The sequence below is a fragment of the Jaculus jaculus genome, chromosome 10, assembly GCF_020740685.1.
Source record: "Jaculus jaculus isolate mJacJac1 chromosome 10, mJacJac1.mat.Y.cur, whole genome shotgun sequence".
Lineage (NCBI taxonomy): Eukaryota > Metazoa > Chordata > Mammalia > Rodentia > Dipodidae > Jaculus > Jaculus jaculus.
Genome location: NC_059111.1, coordinates 19,193,659 through 19,206,907, shown reverse-complemented (window position 1 = coordinate 19,206,907; position 13,249 = coordinate 19,193,659). Strand labels below are relative to the sequence as shown.

General features: G+C 42.2%; 1 protein-coding gene across 9 annotated transcripts in view; it reads left to right on the top strand.

The window, feature by feature from the left end:
* Myo9a (myosin IXA) overlaps positions 1–13,249 on the top strand; it is a 231,482-nt gene that overhangs the window by 15,470 nt on the left and 202,763 nt on the right. The window lies entirely within an intron of this gene.

Below are 13,249 nucleotides of genomic sequence, written 5' to 3'. Positions count from 1 at the left end.
TGTAATAGAGATGTTTCAGTGCTGACCACTCTTTTCTCACTTCTCAGCACCATGGTGCCTTCTGAGTCATTCCAGTGGTCACTGTCATCTGAAAAGAGAAGCTTCTGTAACCAAAAGTGAGAGTAACATTAATATATGAGTATGAACAGCAAGAGAAATGCTTACCGGGCAGTTTGGTGAGCACAGTATATACATTTAGCCAGACACCAGCAGTCGTTACACCCCTAGGGCTCATGGCTTCCCCCATTGTAGGTTTTCGTTGTCAGGCATGTATTCCCTCTCGTGAAGCGGGCCTCCAGTCCTATTTGAGAGTGGTTGATTTCCCCCAAAGCAGACACGCCACTATAGTACCCACTGGTTCATTTGGCCTGGATGGCCCATCTTAAGGCTTGCAGTGTCCAGTGTTGTTTTATCTCCACTGGTGACTTCTTTCTCTCCCACAGAGCTGCATGTAGCATAATTTTTTTCCAGGTTTCTGTCAGCCGGTCTACATAGCTGAGGTTTTCAGCTCAGCTCAGCTCTAGTAAGATTTCTCAGTGACCTTGCAGTCTTAGCATGTCTGGGTAGAAATTTTTAAGTCTTTTTTTTTTTTTGTGGAATATGCTCTTTAATCCTGGTGTCTACTAACTGGGGTTAACATGGGTTCTGACAAGAGTAACTAAAAGTGAGTAGTTGAGCCATTCTTAGAAGAATCTCTGGTGATAGATGTGCCAGTGAAAGAGTGTGAGCTCACAGCAAGCAATCACCCTTTCTTCATGTTCCTCTTTCACGCTCAGTAAGTCTTTTTTTTTTTTTTTTTTTTTTTTTAGTGTGAGTTGTGTAGAAAGTGGGAGGATGGGCATGCCAGGGCCTATTGGTGCTGCAAACAAAGTCTACATGGCATGCATCCAGTTTTATGTAGGTACTGGGGAATAGAACCTGGGTTGACAGAATTTGCCAGTAAGAACCTTTTAACTATTGAGGAATCTTCCCAGCCCAGGAATTGGAACTTGGATTTTGTAGCAAAAATATATATATAACCTATGTGTTAGGGACACAATTTTTTTGTGCATGTATGTTAATGTGTGCACAGGTGTGCGCATGTGGAGGCCAGAGGGTAATTTTGGGTGTTATTCCTCTGAGGTGCCATTGACATTTTTTTGTTTGTTTTTAGGCTTTTTTTTTTTTTTTTTTTTTGGTTTTTGAGATAGGGTCTCACTCTAGCCCAGGAATTCACTGTGTAGTCTCAGGGTGGCCTCGAACTCATGGCAATCCTTTTACCTCTGCCTCCAGAGTGCTGGGATTAAAGGCATGTGCCACCATGCCCGGCTCTCACCTTTTTTTTGAGGCATGGTCCCTCAATTGACCTGGAGCTCACCAAGTAGGCTAGGCTAGCTAGTGAGCAAGCTCCAGGGATTGACCTATCTCTGCCTCCTCAGCACAGGGATTACAAGCACCCAGCACTAGACTTGGCTTTTTTACCTGTGTTCTTTGGGATAGAATTCAGATTCTCATCTTTGCAAGCTAAGCACCTCACTGACTGAGCCATCCCTAACCTGTTCTTTTGAAGCAGGGTATAGCAGGCAGCTTCAGGTTCACTGAAATGAACTTCCAGACCAGGCACAGTTATAGAGAAAAGAATTTATTGAACTTTACAGATCCAGGGGAAGTTTCATAAATGACAGAAAAGCTGGCCTGCCTTCACAGGGCTAAGCAGAGGGAGAGAGGCACAAGCTAAAAGCTAAAAGCCACATAGCACACTTCAGGAGCTCCAGCTAGGCACACTTTGCATATCTTTAGATTGAAATCTGAAACCCACCACCACACTTTAAGATCCACTCAGTGACACTGCCTCCAGCCAGGTGGCTGCAGATGCAAACTACAAACAAATAAACAACTGAATATATTGGGGGCCATCTATTCAAAGCACCACACAGGGTGTCATGTAGCCCAGGTTGGCTTTCAGTGCACTGTGTAGCCAAGGATGGCGTTGAACTTCTGATCCTCTTGCCTTTACCTTATGATTGCTGGAGTTGCAGCTGTGCACTGCCATGCTTGGTTTGTGAAAGGTTGGGGTTGGAACCTAGGGCTCTGTGCATTCGAGCAGAGCACCCTACCAACTGAGCTATATCTCCAGCTCATCTTTTTCTTTTTTGGTTTTTCAAGGTAGGGTTTCACTATGTTGTCTCAGGGTGGCCTGGAACTCAAATCTCCTACTTTTGCCTCCAAGTGTTGAGATTAAAGGTGTGTGTCACCACGCCCGACTTCTGTTAATCTTAAATCCATTATGTCTAATGAAGTGGATGAAATATAGATTTACAAACCTAGATTTCCAACAGTTTTGGATTCAAATTTCAGCCTTATCACTTTGGAACTGTTATTTATAGGCATGCCATGTTAACATATCAGTGCTTGAGGATTTTCATCTCATAGGTAATAGTGTTTACCTTACCAAGGTTCTCTTTCCTCAGAATAACCTTGAATTTGGGATTATAGTCATGCAGTTCTAGGGATTGAACCTAGGGTATCATGCATGCTAGGTACATGGTCTATACACTAAGCTATATTTACATCTGCAGCCCCCTTTCTCTCTCTCATGTATTGTGTGTGTAGTATCTGTTGTATATTCACGTGTGTGCGTACAAGTGTGTCTTTTGTGTGCTCAAGTGTGTGAAGGCCAGAGGACAACACTGGGTATCTTTCTTCTGTTGCTTACTGCTTCTTTTTTCCTTTTCTTTGAGGCAAGCCCAACAGACTGGCCTTTTTTATTTTTTTATGAGAGAGGGAGACTTGGCATGCCAGCGCCTCAGCCACTGCAGACTCCTGATGCATGTGCCCCCTTGTGCACATGTGTGACTTTGCGTGCAGCTAAGCCATCTCTCCAGCCCTGCTTATTCTTTTGAAGTGGAGGCTCTCACTGGACCTGGAGATGTTGATTTAGTTGAGTGGCTGCCCAGTGAGTCCAGTGATTGTGCAGTGTGCTCCTCACGGAGCTGGGGTTACAGATGGGTGTGGCTATGCCCAGCTGTCCATATGGGTGCTAAGGAATCAAACTCAGGGCAGATTAGGCTCTCTCATAACTCCCCCCCCCCCAAATGTTTGTGTGGCAGGACCTTCTACTGAGCTGCCTTTGTCTTTTGGAGATGGGTCTTGCTGTGTTACTGTGCAAGCTATGAAACTGCTAGACTCAGCTGTCTCAACTGCCTTAGCCTCCTGAGTATTTGGGATTGCAGGTGCACGCCTCAAAGCCCGACTAGAGTTAAGCATGTAAGGCACTAAGTACATAGTAAGCACTCACCATGTCTTCATATTTCTCCTCAAATATGTCAGTTTCTTGTTCTATTTTAAGAATTTTATTTTATGGTCTTTTTGGATAAATGGCTATTCAAAGTTGTTTTGCTACCAGAAATCAATATTAGGTTACTACAAGCTGTGATTCATGTGTGATTATAGTTTCAATTCAATATATTTGAAAGAAATGTATTTCTTACTGGTGATGGTGCTACATGGCTATAATTCCAGCACTTGGGAAGTAGAGGCAGGAGTTACTGCAAATGTGAAGCCTGCCTGGCCTACACAGTGAATTCTAGGCCAAGCAGAGCGGCAAAGTGAAACTGGCTCCAAAAAAAAAAAAAACAAAAAAAAAACACAGTATCTCACTCAGTACATAGGATTAATGGATATTAGGATGTATTTGGATTCACTGAGGTATCATAACGAGATGTGTTCTGTTTGCCAATGACAAACATCCTTTGAATCATTTACAGGTTTTAGTACTATTGCTGTTTGTAGTGTGTTAAGTATTTGTTTGAAATCTGTTAGCTTTTATTGATCATTTGGTAGTGGGCCAAGTAATCTCAGAATTGTTTCATGTAAGAGAGAAAGTTCTTCTGAAGACTTTGTAGACATGTTTATAAATGACAAAATGTTTTTCTGTAGCTTTGCAACATTATTTTTCTTTTAGTTGTCTTTCTACTCCATTCCCACTTTTTTAAATTGTTAAAACTTTAAGATTGGGCAGGAGAGATAGCTTAACAGTTAAGTAGCTTGTATGTGAAACATAAGGCCCCATGTTCGATTCCCCATTAGCCAAGTAAGCCACATGCGCATGGTGGTGCATGCACCTGGAGTTTGTTTAAAACAACAACAACAACAAACTGAAAAGTTGAGAGAATGAAGAACACTAGTATGTTTGCTGCCTAGGATTCAAAAATTAACTCTTTTCCATCCTTGGTTTTCTTTATAATTTGCTTTATTGTTCATTATATATGCATATATTTTTGTTAACACTTTGCAAGTAAGTTGTAAATACACAGTGAATTTACCAAAAAATACTTTGACATGTATTTTTTTTTTTCCCCAAGAGTGGGCCTCTGGAAACAAACTTCAGACATAGGCGCTACCTGGTGTATCTGGCTTATGTGGGTCCTTTGGCTTTGTAGGCAAGTGCCCTAACCACTAAGCCATCTCTCCAGCCTGGCATATAATTCTTTCTTTATTTTTAAAAAATTAGTTATTTATTTTCAAGGACAGAGAGCTGGAAGAGGAAATATAAATGAATGAATATAGGCAAGCTGGGAATTCTAGCCATTGCAAACAAACTCCAGATACATGTGCCACGTTCATTTTTTTCAAGGTAGGGTTTTTCTCTAGCCTAGGCTGACCTGGAATTCACTATGAAGTCTTAGGATAGCCTCAAACTCACAATAATCCTCCTACCTCTGCCTCCCAAGTGCTGGGATTAAAGGCGTGCATCACCACGCCTGGCTTGTGATGTGTGTGTAGTGTATGCACGTGTGTGTGCAGATGGTGCATACCTGTGCACACGTGTGGAAGCCAGAGAATATCAGGTGCTTGCCTCTGAATAGAGGAAGCTCATCTACCTCTTGTCTTGAGACTGTGTCTCCCATTCAGCCCAGAGCTGTCACTTTTACTGTTACTATTTTTGATCAGATGGATTGTTAGTGAGTCCCTGTGATTTTTGGGTACCCCCCCCACAATGGACTTGGGTTATAGATGTGTGTGGCCATGTCCAGCTGCTTATGTGGGTGCTAGGAAATGAATTCCAGGCCAGTAGGCTTTGCAAAAGAGCATCTTTAACTGCTGACCTCTCTTCCCAACCATCTCCATTCTCTCCCTTCCTTCTCGGTGGGGTTTCATTTACCCCAATTGTCATGAACCCAGTGCCTCTGCTGCCGAGTGCATGCACTATAGGCATGTGCTACAACATCCAGACAGACACAATTATTTTTCCCTTTTTCATACACATATGAGAATGTAGTTTAAAAAATATTTGCAGCCAGGTGTGGTGGCACACGCCTTTAATCCCAGCACTCGGGAGGCAGAGGTAGGAGGATCACCGTGAGTTCGAGACCACCCTGAGACTCCATAGTGAATTCCAGGTCAGCCTGGGCTAGAGTGAGACCCTACCTCGAAAAACAAAAACAAAACCAAAAAAAAGGTGTATGTGTGTGTATGTATATACACACTCACACACAAATATATATATATATATATATATATATATATATATATATATATATATTTGCATGTCTTTGCCCAGACCAAGAAAAGTGCTCCTTGCCTACCTTACCTTCTCTTTACTTTGTTTGCACATGTGCTTTGTAGAAGTAGGTGCTGTCCAGGCTTTTGTGGCTATGTTCTTGGTTGTCTTCATAATCCTTGTCCCTCTATGGGAAGAATGAAGCCAGGGCCTCAGACTTGCTGTGCAAGCGCTCTCTGCTACTAAGATAAACCTCCACTCCTTGCTAAAAATGTAAATGCCAAGGGCATATCTTTAAACAGTGTAGGTTTTCTTCTTTTTAAAATTATATTATTTGAATAATACTGTGCAGTTTATATGATTAAGACATTTAGTTGAGCATTATTTGTGGAAGTGTATTTCAGACTGCTGTGGTTAGTCATAGTTTATTATTAGATTTCATCATGATAAAGTGATCCATATTATATTGTATTATATACCAATTTATTCATTCAAGTTTTGGTGAACATTTGAATTGATTTAGTTTTCTTGCTGTTATCATACCATTAATAGTATGTGTCTGTTTCATTCATAATTGTACATTTGTGTACAAATGTTTTTCTAGAATGCTTAGTGCAATTGCTAGAGCACAAGGAATGTTCATATTCATATGTACATATTCATATTGTTGAATGCCTGCCCTCATGTATGCTTTTATTTGAGAGAAAGAGGCAGGGAGAGAGAGAGAGAGAGAATGGGCGCGCCAGGGCCTCCAGCCACTGCAAACAAACTCCGGACGCCTGCGCCCCTTTGTGCATCTGGCTAATGTGGGTCCTGGAGAATGGAGCCTTGAACGGGGGTCCTTAGGCTTCACAGGCAAGCACTTAACTAACTGCTAAGCCATCTCTCCACCCCATCCAGTCCCCCCCTTTTTAAAAAAATTATTTATTTGAGGGCTAGAGACATGGCTTAACAGTTAAGGCGCTTGCCTGCGAAGCCAAAGAACCTAGGTTCAATTCCCCAGTGTCCATGTAAGCCAGATGCACAAGGGGGTGCATGTATCTGGAATTTGTTTGCAGTGGCTAGAGGTCCTGGTGTGCCCATCCTGTCTCTGTCTCTCTGCTTGCAGATAAATAAATAAAAGTTAAAAAAGAAGTTTCCTTTAAATTTTATTTGAGAGAAAGAGGGAGGGCGGGGGAGAGAGAGAGAGAGGGAGAGGAAGGGAGGGGATGGGTGGGTGTGCCAGGGCCTTTAGTTATTGTAAACAAACCACTAATGCATGTATTACCTTGTGCATCTGGTTTAAATGGGTCCTGGGGAATTGAACCCAGGTCCTTTGGCTTTCCAGGCCAAATGTCATAACTGCTAAGCCATCTCTCCAGTCTGCCTCTATAATTTTTTCTTTTTTAAATTGGTGACTACATTGAAACTATAGATAGCTTTCGGAAATAGAGCCTACTTAATAGTATTGATTTTGATGTCTTTCTGTCTTCTAATGTCTTTTTATTTGTGTGTGTATGTGTGTGTGGCGTGCTATATCTGCAAATGCATGTACCCTGGGCACAAGGAGACCATCGTTTGTCCTCTTCTTTGTGCTCACCTATGCATTTCTTTAAAAGAAGCTCTCACTGGTTCTGGAGCTGCTGTTTTCAGTTAGACTGGCTGACCAGTGAGTCCCAGCAATTCTCTGGTCTTTACTCTCCATAACACTGCAGTGCCTAGCTGTTAGGGTGCTGGGTGAATTGGGCTCTCAGGGCCACATGCTTGCATGGCAAGCTGTCTTACCTGCTGAGCCATCTTGCCATCACCTCCTTGGTTGTTAGTTGGTTCTTTAGTTTTTTTTTTATATGAGGCTATCGCGATTAGGATTGTTTCTTTGATTTCTTTCTCAGCATGTACACTATTGTATGTTGGTTTTGTATTATTACTTTGCTGAAAGTATTGATCAGATCTAAGAATTTTCTGATTGAGTCTCAGGACTTTATTTTTCAAATTTTTATTAACAACTTCCATGATTATACAAAATATCTCATGGTAATACCCTCCCTCCCTCCACTTTCCCTTTGAAACTCCATTTTCTATCATATCCCCTCCCATCTCAATCAGTCTCTCTTTTATTTTGATGTCATGATCTTTTCCCCCGATTATGATGGTCTCGTGTAGGTAGTATCAGGTACTGTGAGGTCATGGATATCCAGGCCATTTTATGTCTGGAGGGAGCACGTTGTAAGGAGTCCTACCCTTCCTTTGGCTCTTACATTCTTTCTGCCACCTTTTCCGCATTAGACCCTGAGCCTTGGAAGGTGTGATAGAGATATTGCAGTACTGAGTCTCAGGTCTTTTAAACGCAGGATTATCTCATGTTGTGTGTATATTGGAATAATACTACATCTTCCTTTCCTCTGTGTTTCTTTCTCTTGCCTTATTGCTCTGGCTAAGACTTCAAGTTCTAGACTGAATAATAGATTGGAATAATAGAATAGAGAAATTGAATAGTCTTGATTCCTTCCTGATTTTAGAGGAAATGCCTTTTGTCTTTCCCACACTTAGTATAATGTTGGGTGTAGGTTGAGATACATTCTTTCTTTTCCTAATTTTATTTTTCAGGGGTTTTATTACGGAGTGCTGAACTTTATCAAAATTTATATTTCTGTTTGTGTGCCATATTATATTTATTTACTTATTTTTTGGTTTTTCAAGTTAGGGACTCTGTCTAGACCAGGCTGATCTGGAATTCATTATGAGTCTCAGGGTGGCCTCGAACTCAGTGTGATCATCCCACCTCTGCCTCCCGAGTGCTGGGATTAAAGATTTGTGCTACCACGCCCAGCAATTTATTTATTTATTTTTGAGGTAGGGTCTCATTGTAAGCCCAAACTCACTCAGTAGTCCTAGGCTGGCCTTGAACTCACAGTGATCCTCCTTTGGCCACCTCCTGAGTCCTGGGATCAGAAACATATAGCACCACATCTGGCTTTATTTATTATTTATTTTGAGATGGAAAGAGGTGGGTGGGGAGTTGAGAATGGACGTACCAGGGCCTCCAGCCAGCCCTAGTCCCTATTTTTTTTATTGTTTGTTGAATTATGAGTTTTTTAAACATACATACGTTTGCCAGGCTCATTTCTCCTATTTTTCATTTTACTGAATGGCAGTGCCTGATTCTATTTAATAATGTTTATAGATCTCTGTGATAAAGCAAGTATAAAGAGAAAAGATATTTTCTTTAGCTTTGAAAAATTGCATTGAAGTTTTGGAAAAGCAAAAGCAGTATTAATGTATTTCTTCACACATTTTTTGAGAAAATTATAACACTGCATTAAAATCTTTTTTAGTTGGGCATGGTTGCGCACACCTTTAATCCCAGCACTTGGGAGGCAGAGGTAGGAGGGTTGCCGTCAGTTCGAGGCTACCCTGAGACTCCATAGTGAATTCCAGGTCAGCCTGGCCTAGAGTGAGACCCTACCTCAAAAAACAAACAAACAAACAAACAAACAAAAATCTTTTTTAACTGAACTTAGTACCTTCTAACTCAGTCCAGTGAGTAACATTATAAGCCAGGCTACTGAACCATACCCTACTGACCACAGCAACTCTCTCTACACATTGTTTCTGTCTCGTAGCATAAACTTTTTCTTCTTTTTTGAGACTGGGTCTCATGTAGCCCAAGCTGGAAGGATGATCCTCCTGCCTCTGCTGGGTTTACAGGCATGTACTTTCATCCCACTAAAGAAAAACAAAACAAAACATGTGGTGCTGGGGAATAATACCCAGGACTTTGTGCATGCTAGCCAAGCATTCTTCCAATTTAGCTACATTCCCAACCCAGCAATATGTCTGCAGTGACTATAAGGGTAGAGAATAAGAGTATTAAATAACTAGCCCTCCCTTGCTCTCTTCTCTATTTCTTACTACTTGGCAGAGTCTTGCCTTGTACTTAGGCTGACTTTGAATATATGATCTTCTTACCTCATCTTCCTGAGTACTGTTATTACAGGTATAAAAAAACAGCAGACTATATATGGTATTATTTTTATTGTTTTAAAATTTCTATATTAAAATTATTGATATGTGTTTATAAGAGAATGGTTTTATAATGGCTTGTTTTTTTTTTTGTTCATATTTTATTTATTTATTTGAGAGTGACAGACACAGGGAGAAAGACAGATAGAGGGAGAGAGAGAATGGGCGCGCCAGGGCTTCCAGCCACTGCAAACGAACTCCAGATGCGTGCGCCCCCTTGTGCATCTGGCTAACGTGGGACCTGGGGAACCAAGCCTTGAACCGGGGTCCTTAGGCTTCACAGGCAAGCGCTTAACCGCTAAGCCATCTCTCCAGCCCTTGTTTTTTTTTTTTTGAGGTAGGGTCTCATTCTAGCTCAGGCTAGAATTCACTATGTTGTCTCAAGGTGGCCTTGAACTCACTGTGATCCTCCTACGTGCTGGGATTAAAGGCATGCACCATCACACCTGCCTTTTTTTTTTTTTGAATTTTTAAATTTTTTTTATTTTTTTTATTTTTTAAATATTTTTTTGTTCATTATTTATTTATTTATTTATTTGAGAGCGACAGACACAGAGAGAAAGACAGATAGAGGGAGAGAGAGAGAATGGGCGCGCCAGGGCTTCCAGCCTCTGCAAACGAACTCCAGACACATGCGCCCCCTTGTGCATCTGGCTAACGTGGGACCTGGGGAACCGAGCCTTGAACCAGGGTCCTTAGGCTTCACAGGCAAGCGCTTAACCGCTAAGCCATCTCTCCAGCCCAAATTTTTTTATTTTTTAATTAACAACTTCCATGATTATAAAAAATACTCCATGGTAATACCCTCACTCCCCCCACTTACCTCTTTGAAACTTCACTCTACATCATACCCCCTCTCCATTGCAATCAGTTTCTCTTACTTCTGATGTCTTTATCTTTTCTTCCTCTTATGATGGTCTTATGCAAGTAGTGTCAGGCACTGTGAGGCCATGGATATCCAGGCCATTTTATGTCTGGAGGGAGCAGGTTATATGGAGTCCTGCCCTTCCTTTGGCTCTTATATTCTTTCGGCCACCTCTTCCGCATTAGACCCTGAGCCTTGGAAGGTGTGATACAGATATTGCTGGGATTAAAGTCATGCGCCACCACACCTGGCTTTTTTTTTTTGGTTTTTCAAGGTAGACTCGCTCTACCCTATGCTGACCTCGACTTACTATGTAGTCTCAAATTTGTCTCAAACTCATTTTTGGCAATCCTCCTACCTCTGCTTCCCAAGTGCTAGGATTAAAGGTGTGCACCATCATGCACAAGTATAATGGCATTTTCATTCATTTCTGTCATAAACTTTGGCTATATTCTCTGACCTCATTACTTTCTTGAGTTCTGTCTTTAGCTTCCACAGGTGAGGGACAGTCTGACCACACCCAGTTGAAAATAATATATATTTTTTTAATATAGATTTTATTGCCGGGCATGGTGGTACACGCCTTTAATCCCAGCACTTGGGAGGCAGAGGTAGGAGGATTGCCATAAGTGTGAGACCACGCTGAAACTACGTAATGAATTCCAGGTCAGCCTGGGCTAGAGTGAAACCCTACCTCAAAAAACAAAAACAAAGCAAAACAAAACAAAAATAGATTTTATTTATTTGTTTATTTGTTTCAGGCAGAGAGAGAGAGAGAGAGAGAGAGGGAGGGAGGGAGGGAGGGAGGAGGCAGAATGGGCACACCAGGGACTCCAGCTGCTGCAAATGAACTCCAGATACACATGCTACTTTATGCCTTGGAAGGTGTGATAGAGATGTTTCAGTGCTGACCTGTCACATCTTGTCAATACTGTTGGGTCATCCCAGTGGTCACCTCCATCTGAAAAAAGAAGCTTCTCTAACCAAAAGTGAGAGTAGCATTAATATATGGGTATGAACATTAAGTGCTTACAGGGCAGTTTGGCGAGCATAATACATGCATTTAGCCAGAGAAGAGCAGTCGTTAACACTCCTAAGGCTCATGACCTCCCCTACCATAGGCTTTTGATTAGGTTTTCATTACCAGGTATGTATTCCCTCTCATAGAGCAGGACTCCAGTGCAATTAGACAGCAGTTGGTTTTCCCCATAATAGACAAGTCACTATTGCACCCACTGGCTCATTTGGCCTGGCTGGCCAAACTTGAGGCTTGTAGTGTCCACTCTTCACCACTGATGGCTTCTGTCTTCCATAGGGCTGCATGCAGTGCAGCGTTTTCCACCTTTCTATCAGCTGGTCTACAGGAAGGTTTTTAGCTCAGCCCCAGTTTGATTTCTCAGTAATCTTGCAACCCAGGCATGTGGAGTCTTCAGCAATAGGCTGTTATCATCTATTTCTGGCGGGAAACCAAGGGCCTTGGCAATAGATTATAATTTTTTAGGGGGGGGGTCCATCTGGAACTCCCCTGACGAACAACTCATTGGGAGGTATCCCATCCCTAGCACTAAATTTTTCTAGTAAGAGTTTATGGCTTCTGGGTGTGCCATTATACAAAATGTAGGCTATCATATGGCTTATTCACAATATCCTGAATTATCATTACCCCCCCTCTTTTATGCAAACTCTTTTGACCTTGCTTAGGCCATTCTACCTGCAGTAATCTGTTCATCTACTTACATATATATATTGCCATCCCCTTAAGTCCACCCCTCTTGTCCCTCCTTCATAGCCCTTTTCTAGCTTACTGGTCTCTGCTACTGATTTTTACAACTCACAAGTCTGAACATTTGTAACTAGGACCCACATATGAGAGAGAACATGCAACATTTGGCTTTCTTGGTCAGGGGTACCTCTTTGTAGCCCAGGCTTACCTGGCTCACTGTAACCCCAGGCTGTCCTCAAACTCCAGTGATGGTCTTACCTCTGCCTCTAAAGTGCTGGCATTACAGGTGTGTGCCACCACACCCAGCTCATTTTTGAAATTTTGGTTTTCAAAGTAGGGTTTTGCTGTAGCCAAGGCTGACCTGGAATTCACTATGTAGTCTCAGGGTGGCCTTGAACTCAAGGCAGTCCTCCTACCTCTGCCTCCCAAGTGCTGGGATTAAAGGTATGTGTCACTATGCCTGGCTGTCATTTTTTATTTTTATTTTTAATTTTAAAAAGGGAATTTATTGGATCAGCTTATAGTAGTCCAATAGCAGTTGCAGGCCAAGAATCACCGAACCTGGTAGCTACTCAGTCCACGTGGCCAGATGCCTCAGCATCCCGACCTGGCCCTGCAGATGGTGCCGAAACGCCTGGAGGCTTCCTCAGGAGCCTCTGAGTTTCCATCCACACAGGTCTTCAGTTGATGCTGGTCTTTAGTCTGCACTGGTCTTCAATCCACACTGGAAGCTAGCGAGCAGCTCCAGCAGCCAAGTGGGAGGGAGGGAGGGAGGCAGGGAAGGAAAGGAAGGGGCTCTTTTTACCCAGAGCTTCCTTATATCAAGTCCCCCTCTGAGCGGGGCCACCCACTCTGGGGGAAGGACTTCCTCCTTTAGTTGATCCTTCCTAGAAGCAACCTCTGAGACTCACCCGAAAGGGATTTCTGTGGATTACTAAACAGATCAAGTTGACAACACCTTAACTATCACAAGTCCACCCCTTGTGAACTTGGCATCAAATCGTGTCTCCTTACATCATACTTAATTTCCAAATGAAGACGGTAACAAGCTCATAATTCCACCTAACATGGCATAACTATTCCACATACAATTGGAACCACAAAATCTTCCCCCCAACCCAAAGCTTAGTCTCTAATATAATGGGTCTAATATAAATTCAACAGTTAGCTAATGATA